General features: G+C 39.0%; 1 non-coding gene across 1 annotated transcript; it reads left to right on the top strand.

Annotated features, from left to right (window-relative positions):
- The first annotated feature begins 963 nt into the window (after positions 1-963).
- On the top strand, positions 964-1,110 carry LOC122241582. Its single transcript, XR_006221839.1, has one exon. It is a non-coding gene; the product is annotated as a U12 minor spliceosomal RNA (small nuclear RNA).
- The last annotated feature ends 6,707 nt before the right edge of the window (positions 1,111-7,817 follow it).

Here is a 7,817-nt window from a genome sequence, read left to right as displayed (position 1 = left end):
CAAAATATTTCTGGTTCCTCTTCCTTTAGGACACATGTAGAATTGTATTTACTGTCATTGGCACACAGCTCCCTTCCCGGCTGTTCCCTGGTCTATGACTACTTCTTCTTCTTCTTCTTTTAATGTTTATTTTTTGAGAGAGAGAGAGAGAGACAGAGTGTGAGCAGGGGAGGGGCAGAGAGAGAGAGGGAGACACAGAATCCGAAGCAGGCTCCAGGCTCCGAGCTGTCAGCACAGAGCCCGATTCGGGGTTTGAACTCACAAGCTGTGAGATCATGACCTGAGCCGAAGTCAGATGCCTAACTGACTGAGCCACCCAGGCGCCCCTCTATGACTACTTCTAACCAATCAGTAGTAAATGTGTCATTTCTGGGCTAGCACATCTTAATTGCTCCCTGGCAGAGTTCTTTTTACTTTGGCTCAGAAATTGGCAATGCCAGAAATGGTGGCTTCTCACTTAGCCTGTTTCCGTATTGAGTGTAATGAGCAAGGTATCTCTTGCCTGCTTCCAATGACCATGTAGCATGAGCAAGAAAGAAGCTTTTATTATTTGAAGACACTGAGATTTTAGAGCCATTTATTAACACACCACAATTTTAGCTATACTGGCTCATTGTTTTAAAAGAACTTACATTTGATAAATTACAGACACTGATTTTCTTTCTCAAAGGTCATTTGTAGTAAGACATAGACTGAAGTAGAAGTAATGATCGATAGAAGCAAATTGATCCCATGTCCACAGACAGCATCCAGGATTTTCCACTGCATTAATTAGTTTGGAAAATGGAGAACTATTTCATTCATACATAAAATAATTCACAGTTACCCCATGACTGTATTTGCATTAAATTCTACATCTTAAGCCACAGAAGCCACAGGTTTTACTAGAACTAAGATTTGGACAAGAAACAGGTATGAACAAAATGATGTGGGCTGCTGAGTAGTAGACCCTGAAAAAGTTTAATGCTTTAAACTTATGAGTAAGGAAAATAATGATGGGGGAGGTGCCCAAATCTTCACTGGTAATGTGAGATGAATTTTTGAGCAGGTAGTTTTCCCCTAAGGTGACCCACCTACTTCGGCAGATGACTGGGAGTCATGATCAGCCTGTCCCCCTTTAAAACTGAAAGAGTAGACTGGTATGAAGGTAATCCATGAGACTGAGAAGGAAAAAAACAAACAACGAAAACAAAACAAAACATGCAAAGTTTACATCTGTTACATATAGGCTGACATGAACTGAATTGCCTGTAGCTAAAATTAAAACAAAGTGAGTGTTTGATGATCTGGACTCAATCTCAAGAATAAAGTAGTTGTCTCAAGAAAGGAAGAAGACTAATATGACAGTGGCCCAAGCAAATCTCAACACATCTTTTAAATTTTACCATTATTGGCATTGGCCCATTCAAATGTATTATTTAATTCTAAAGACACAAAATAGTTCAGAAAGATAGCCTGAAGATTTTCTTTTTCTTTTCTTTTTTTTTTTCTATTCTTCCCTGAGACATGATGTTACGAATGCTCCTTTCAATAACTTGATAGATTCAAGCTCTGAGCCAGAGAGAGCATCTGTTAGAAAACATGGCAATATTCTTTCTATTTATGGCTCTTTCGGTCCAAACCACCACGACATCATTTCTGTTGTGAACCCCCATCCCTTGAAAACACAAATCACAATGATAAGGATTTGGAAGAAAGGAATTATGAAAATCACCCAACGCCTCCCAGCAATGAGAAATAACTCCTTCTGTTTACTAAATCCAGAGACTTTTCTTCATAAATAGTTCTATGAGAGTTAACCCTCAACATGGCTCGACCAAAGTGGGAAACTAAAACACCCAGTCAGAAATGACATTAAGGAACACATATAAGATGAGCCACTGCATTTAGAGCACATTTAATAACCAGAGAAGTTACTAACTGAAGCCAAACCTCTAAGTCTTCCACCTCAGAAAGATTAAAAGCTGACAACAAAAGTGATGTTCCAGAAATTAGACTGACATATATGGTAAGGACAGAAAATTAAACAGAAGACCATGCATGTTTCTAATCCTCTTAATGTTACTCAGCTCCCAGCAGCCAATAACTTGGGGTATGGGAGGGAATCAAAAGAAATTTTTGGATTTTTGGCTTTTTCAGAGATTAAGGAATTTCCATGCTCATGAAGTGGGTTTTCTCATCAACTCTAGTTTAAGAATTTAAGATGGCTAAGCTAACAAGAGGCAAAAATGAAATAGATCTACCTATTATCTAAGACTACTGGATCATAGATATGCTTACGAATATTTAGCAACTTCTGGGAAATAGTGGGCAGCTTATTTCAATACTGTCATCATTTAGATATCAGGATGGCAACTCTGAACTCTGAGTGCAATTACATGTTCTGGTGGCTTTACTGGAAAGAGAATTCTGTCCATTCCTCTGCACAGAGAGCCAGAGGAGGAGCCTGAATGTAGGAAACAAAAGTGACTTCATGACATATCTTAGGCAAAGAGAAAAAGAGACCAAGAAATAAGGGGCCCACAAATTATGGACTCAAGTCAAAGGCCAAGAAGAAAAGTGAATGAACATAGAGTTTGGACGATGTCTTTTTTGTTTTGTTTTGTTTTTGTTTTAATGGAAAGACCCAAGAGATCTAGAAGGGGATCCAGGCTACAAGCTATTGTGCTGTTCTAAATGATTCCCTGCTTTCACTCTCTCCTACTCTATCACCCTGGCCCAAAATACAGTCTACACTCAGCAACCAAAACAATCTCTTACAAGTATATATCACATTACTCCTCAGCTGAAAATTCTCCAGTGGCTTCCAACTAAAAACACAATGGAACTTACCTTATAATACTAGAATATGGTGATTAATTTCGCCCCCAGATATTGTCCTTCCTCATTTCTTATCACTCTTACCTTTATTCATTATGCTCCCATTACAATGACTTTCTTTCCAATCCCGGAACACATCAAACTGGTCCCTTTCTTGGGCTTGTCCTTGTCATTCACTCTGGTAGCAGAGTGTCCCTCCCAAATTCACATGTATTGCTTCATCTTTTTCATCAGTAAGTTCTTAGATCAAATCTTATCTCTTCAGAGGGGGCTCTCTGCATGTTATATGCCACCTAGTCATTCCCTGTTGCATAAATCTTTTCATTTTCTTCATCATAACTATCATTATATTTAACTTTTATTAGTTAGTCTGTCTTAATCTGTCCTCACCCCAGCTCTAAAGTCAAAGTCCTGTCACAGGAGAAATCTGGATTGCCATTTACTATTACCCAGCTCATAAGAAAGAGCGTCTCACACCATAGACATGCAATAATTTTTTGAATTAATCCAAACATCTTTTGCTCAAGTTGTGTTTGAGGAAAACTACTAAAATCTAGATCAGCATAAAATGAAGTTGGGAAATTAATGAAACAGCAAACCAAGGAAATAGAACATTTCATTAGGGAAAAGTAATTGTCTTTCTTGTTTCAGCTTGGTTACATGTGAGATTTTCTGTTTCATGTTTTCCCTGTTTGAGAATCAAAAAATTAAATACATATAAGATAAAACAAATTGACAGCTTTGTTTTAAAAAAACTGCCTTTGCAGTGAGTGACAAGCTGAAAAAAAAATTATACCAAGCAGAATTCTAATTCAAATGCTGTAACTCATATTTATAAAGTGCTTCCACTCTGCATTTTTCTAAAGACTTTCCAGCCTCACCAGAAACGCCACTTATTCATTTAAGCAAATGGTATGTGGTGATAGGGTTGGGAGCAGAGAACTTGACGTTTGAGTACTAGTGAGGCCACAGCTGGAGTCTCCTTTAATTTCACCCAGAGTAAAAGCTCTTTGTCTTGGCCAGAGGTACAGCCCTTGAATCTTGGCTAGCTGTGTACAAAAGGCATCTCCTTCTCACAGAGCAGGGATCAAGCCAAGGAAGGCAGTTGAGTTTTTAGTAATCTATCACACAGACACAGACAATTTATTGTGCTGATAAATTGGTATCATGTTCTTAGACAAAAGTCAGAATTTGTGTTGTGTTATTTGCAAAGACAAATAGATATTACTTTACACAGTAGATGTAGAGTCTTAAAAGAGTGCACACTTTTGTAAATAATGCTGTATTTTAAAAGTGTTAAAGGAAACACTGACAAGAAACTTTCTGGGAATTCTTTTCCAAAAGGAATACATACTTTGTAAAATGAATAAGGTTGCTTAAAATACCCCAGACTGGGTCAGTTTCGCTCAGAAATTAGGTAAGGTGATACTGGAATCAGAGCCTGCCCGTGGATAAAAGTGAGAACAGATAACCTTAAAAGATGATCTTTTAAGTTGATCTAGGTTTTATAACTGATATACACAAATATATGAATGTTATTTATGTAATGGATGTCCATGTGCTCTAAAACTCTATACTTTATTTGGACTTAGCACCCTTAGACCATGGGTGAGGGTCCTTCTTTCCTACGTCATATGTTTAGAAAGCCTCATTTTGGCCTTCATCTGGTACCCCCACCCCCACAGGTGAGTGGTCTTAAGCTCCAAAGGTATGTGCCCATCCATAGCCCACATACCCCCTTCTAGACAATCCTATAGGTTCCACGGCCCCTGGATTTCCAGCCCAAATATCACTGACATTGTTTTCAATGCCTGCCTGGGTCTTTCCTCAAATCTGCCTTCCTGAAAACAGACCAAGCTGTTGCTGGTGAATGCAACCCTAGATGTGGGGATGTGGATAAAGCATGGAAAGGCTGCCTGGAATATGCAGAGGGCAGGAGGGTGAAAAGAAAAGGTCCATCAAAGTGGGCCCGTGTCCTGGGATTGGGCAGATTCTCTTTGTTTTGTCATGCTCTGATGAGGATCTGGCATTTTCAATCTTATTTAGGATTTATTTGGAAAGGTAGAGCATATTTTATGTAGTAGCTTCATAGCATGTCATGACTTGGAAATATTTACATATATAATATGGGAACTTCCATTTATATTCTTGCCTTGGGCCCTGCCAATGTTAGGAGGAGGACTCTTAGTGTTACTACCTTTGGAACTATATTAGATACTGAACTAGAAGAGGGACGTCTGCCACCAGGTGGCTGTGTATCTTTCTGCACATCTAGGAACTCTACCCTAGTGTGTCAATGCAGATACAACTGAGGGCAGCCCCAGTGTCCTCCTCACCTTGCCCACATGTGAAAAATGCATGTGGCTGCCTGAGAGAGATATAATATGCCAGGAAATATATCTGGGGGGCCCAAAGAGACTGCGGTAGGTTATAATATTAAAAAAAAAAATTGCTGCTTCTCCCTGGTAGAATCTTATCCTTTCCCACACCATTAAATACACTTGGACGTGTGACTTCTTCTGGTCAATGAGATGTAACTGGGAGTGATGTAAGCACTTTCTAGCAGAAGCTTTATGACCTACTACCTGGTGCCATGATCTTTTCCTTCTACTGTGAGGTTGGCCAAGTCTTTGATAGGAGTTGCTCTTCAGACTGTGTCCTGGAATAAAGACTGACCTTGAATGAATACTGCTACTGACCTTTAATGAATATGTAGTCCAAGGAAGAGTGGATCTTTGCTGTTATAAGTCGTCGTGATTTGGGTTTTTTTGCTGTTGTTGTTGCTACCATTGCATAATTTAGCCCATCAATAGAAGTGAGTATAAAGAAGACGCACTATCCGAACTTCTTGACCAGAGGACACAAAGGTCATGAATGTCACCAGCAGATCCCAGTGCACAGTGAGTGCCAGGATTAACGTGTTATATGAGATCATGGAGCAGCAAGGATAGAGAATGGCAGGTGGGCATGTGGACCAAATATCTCTGACCTGATGCCTGGACCCTAAGTAGTACCAGGGAGGAAAAAAGGCAAAGGGACCAGGTGTAAAAAACTTAATTGGGTCAAAACTTCAGCTGGAGTCATTTTAAAACTGGAGGGCCTATTACCTTGAATTGCTAAGAAATTTGCCAATCGCTGGAATAAAGGCTACAGAGCTATATTACTTTTAATTTTTTAAGGAAATAAATATTACATTTTTGCAAATACATCGCTGAAACCGAAAATTTGAACCCATTATAATAATAGTTTATGGCTACTATTTCTAAGCACTCAGTAGTCACAGGAACTTAATGAAGAGGTTCTATCATCATCTCCATTTCATCAAGGAGTAAACTGAGGTGCATTGTGAGTATTACATGCCCCTAAGTCTCACAGTGCATGCTCACAAGCACAGCAGTATCGTGCCTCACACCTACACCTGAAAGCTATGTCTTTAACCTACCGAACCCCAAGCATAGCCCTTGTGAGGTCAGACAACTGGAATGTAATGTCCCTGCCATCCAGTTGGCTGAATTTTTCACATGGGAATGAAGATAGAGGTGGAGAGAGACCATAATAATCATCTCTTACATTTGAATAGTGCTTTAATCTTGTCTCATTTAATAAGAATGCACAGTTACGTGGTAAGCAAGGTAGAGATTACTATTCACATATTCTAAATTTAGAAAGAGCTGAGTGACTAGAGTTCAGAGTGGTGTTCCTAAGAACCAAGTAATCCCCCAAGCTTCAAGTTACTTGAGAAAGGGAAAATATTTTCTCTATTTTAAGGTCACAGACAATATTCACTGAACTATGAGACATTATATAATGGCCATTTTAAATGGAGTTAAAATCCTACTAAGAAATGTGTGGGCAGCTCTATAATAAATTCGTTGACTGAGGACATTTTATTATAGAGTCCTGAAGATAGGATTGGCAGCAATTAGTACCGGTACAGACTTTAACTGGACCACTGTTGAGATGATTCCTGAATCTGCTTACTCTCATCTTTCTCCAGAGTGTGAGATCTGCATTTCCAAACGTTTTCCCTGAAACCCCATGTGGACACCTTGTCAGCCCTGAAAATCAACTCTGCTCCTCTTTCCACAACTGGCTCCTGTTTCTCATTTCCTGGGTTCTGTAATAGTGGCAGAATTCTCTCAGTTGCCCGCTGTTAATGCCTCAGGGTTATCTATAACTCTTCATTTGATATTGCCTCACACAACTAAGTACCTGTCTTTAGATTCTACCTCTTCTATTTAAAAAAAAACAAAACAAAAAAACCCCTCACTTTTTTTTTTTTTCTCCATCCGTCTGACACAAGGTTAGTTCAGGCTCTCATTATTTCTCTTTTGGATCATTAAAATAATCTCTTGGCAGTTTTGAGACCTGAACCTCCTCACTCTATAAAAGTATATTTGCTATTATTGGTCTACTTTTGTTTCTAACCACAGCTTAATTCCACCATGCTTTTTTTTTCTTTTTTGACAGAGAGAGAGAGAGAGAGAGAGAGAGAGAGAGAGATTGAGCATGAGTAGGGGAGGGAGAGAGAGAATCTTAAGCAGGTTTCATGGTTTCATGCCCAGTGTAGAGCCTGATGTGGGCGCAATATCATGACCCTGGGATCATGACCTGAACTGAAATCAAGTGAGACACTCAACTGACTAAACCACCCAGGTGCCCCAACCATGCTCTTTTTCAAACTGAACTGGATTCTCGTTGTCAATGGAATTAAATGTGATTTTTTTTTAGTTTCCAAATTTGAAATCGAGATTTCATATTTCTTTCATGTTACATGGAAATCTCTTTTTTCTTATTGCTCTGCTGTATGTACTATCATCTCTTATTAAACTGAATTGCTTATTTTATAAGATGCCATGGACTTTCCCAGTTCTTTTGTTTTTGCTCTTTTTTCTGTATTTGAAATCGCTTTTCCATGTCTACTTCAAATGACTCTACCTTCATGAAGGCATCCCTGCTAGGGAAGATTAAATATTATCTTTATGCAATCATGAAAG

The sequence above is a fragment of the Panthera tigris genome, chromosome C1, assembly GCF_018350195.1.
Source record: "Panthera tigris isolate Pti1 chromosome C1, P.tigris_Pti1_mat1.1, whole genome shotgun sequence".
Classification (NCBI taxonomy): Eukaryota; Metazoa; Chordata; class Mammalia; order Carnivora; family Felidae; genus Panthera; species Panthera tigris.
The sequence above is the reverse complement of the archived record's forward strand: the minus strand, read 5'-3'. Positions and strand labels throughout refer to the sequence as shown.